Consider the following 2,296-nt stretch of genomic DNA (forward strand, 5'->3'; position numbering starts at 1 on the left):
TTTTTTTTCTCTTTCAGCAATCAATATCTTGATATTAATATTGAAGGCATTTTTTTTTAATATTCATTCAAAATATTGTAATTTATAGTTATGAAAATCCAATGTCTGAATGTTCCCTGATTATAATTTGGAGTATTCAAACAAGAAAAAGAACATTTCTTTTCTTACCTTTGGGAAGTTGGTCTCTTCATCCAGCAGTGATAGGATTCCAATGGGTTTGTTCAGGAACAAATTCTAGAGAAAACAAAATCTTAACATTTTACACTCATAGGTCTTCTATATATCAACCTGAGATTGAAATATAACTTAAATTAGATAATGGAATAAGCAAAAGTCACAGAACTAGGAATCATATTATCCATTGACTTAGAAACTAGAAAAAAGGGTTGTCAAACTGAAGGATTTTTGTAACCGGTTACTCAAAAAATCTTGTCCGAGCAACCTGAGTTAATCTGTCAATTCGGAAATCAAATCAAATGATCAAAAAACAGCAAATACATCCTTTGTTTAGCAAATGTTCTACTGAAAACATATTTTTACTTGATAAATATCAATTCTCATTCTTCAGATAATAAGCAAGCACAGTTTGAACCTCGCAAAATTGTCTTTTCACAACTTTGTATTCGAGCATACTTTTAAAATCTGTCTTGGCTTTTTATGGTGTGGTCAGGATCTTGTTGTCAAATCTTTACTTTTGAGTATGAAAACAATATCCGCTGAACACTAGTCTGAATATCATTTTTTAATTACCAAAAATCCTATTTCGGTCCCATCAATAGATAATTTGTAAGTCTAAGCCAGGTAAACATGGGGTTTCCCATGGGGTGAATGAATATCAGACTATCTGGTTATTGAATTTTGGTAATGTGTTCACGGTCTTCCGACCTAATAACCAGTTAATCGGTTAAACCAGCTAACCGTTGACAACGTTCTAAAAATATCATGACATATGGTAAATTTCTGTTGTACGTAGTTAGAACATACCAGGAGAGGTTGATTATCCACGAATTTGATCTCCGTCCAGTCGATACCCTCCTTTGTATACTCATCCTGCTCCAGTTTGAACACATGCTGTAAGATAATAAATACATGATATAAAATACATGCTGAAAGATAATAAATACATGCTGAAAGATAATAGATACATGCTGTAAGATAATGAATACATGCTGTAAGATAATAAATACATGCTGTAAGATAACAAATACATGCTGTAAGCTGTATTCTGCCTGATTGTGAGTACAATTAGTAATGTTGAAATTATTTATCATACATTGATTTTACATCAATTATAAAACAATTTTAATTTGTCAGCTTATATTATTCTTTCTTGTTGGCTCAGAGGGTAGAGTGCATGAGGTTTTTAAATCTGGTTGTGCAGGATGCTGGGAAAGAATAGCCTTCCTGCAACTATGTGCTCATATGTCATAATAAGAGGAGACTAATGTGGGTCGCTGTGCAGGATCAAAGTTTTTTTCCTGCCTCCTATGAATTAAGGGGTCTTGGAAGAAACTAAAATTGGTCTGCTGCCTCGTTCCATTTTACCAGTAACCATCCATAGGTCTTCTTCTCTCACTTCTCAAATCTTTCCTTTAGGCAGTGTCTCCCTAGGCACCCATCTTTAAACTTTTCTAATATAATCTCAAACCAAAGGATCCCGAGATAACCCAGGTGGTCTGGTAGGTGACCCCTGATAACTTTTCACGATCAGATAATAAAACCCAGGCTGTGAATATTAGTTACAGACGATAACACCAACCACCGTTGTCTACCTGAACACCTTAGTGTTAAGTTAAAGCTGTGAAAATTCTAGAACTTTTAGATAGCTACAGGTAGTTTTTTTCTGCTAATACCTGATTGAAGAAAAACTGCAGCTGTTCGTTCGCCAGATTGATGCATGCTTGTTCAAAGCTGTTCTTCTCAAAATGTTCAAAACCAAAGATGTCCAGAATACCTAGACAATAGAAAATACAACTCCAAATAAAACAATATCCAACATTATATATAAGTTGTCCCAACCTTTATTAGTCTGAGTAGAGAAACACCTTTCTTCAAAATTCTTCTTTGACTTTTTTTTTTTCTTCAATTTTTTTATTTTTGATAACAGCCATAGAATTCATGGAACATGTAGCAATAATTCAGATTCAGGAATGGACATACTTAAAGTGCCTGCTTTTTGTAGAACTGCATGGATGGTGCAATACCAAACATTGATTTACATGGTTGTAATTTCAATGACTCATTAAAATTTATTTTCTCCCACCACCACTATAGGTTTCCTCAATCCTGACTCATT

General features: G+C 33.8%; 1 long non-coding RNA gene across 1 annotated transcript; it reads right to left on the reverse strand.

The window, feature by feature from the left end:
* Window positions 1-167: 167 nt before the first annotated feature.
* Window positions 168-1,949, reverse strand: LOC110444239. The gene is made up of 3 exons (XR_002462220.1): window positions 1,854-1,949; window positions 985-1,071; window positions 168-234 (listed from the first exon to the last, which is right to left on the reverse strand). It is a non-coding gene; the product is annotated as an uncharacterized LOC110444239 (long non-coding RNA).
* Between the last annotated feature and the right edge of the window lie 347 nt (window positions 1,950-2,296).

Source organism: Mizuhopecten yessoensis, unplaced genomic scaffold, assembly GCF_002113885.1.
Source record: "Mizuhopecten yessoensis strain PY_sf001 unplaced genomic scaffold, ASM211388v2 hete_36070974, whole genome shotgun sequence".
NCBI classification, from domain to species: Eukaryota; Metazoa; Mollusca; class Bivalvia; order Pectinida; family Pectinidae; genus Mizuhopecten; species Mizuhopecten yessoensis.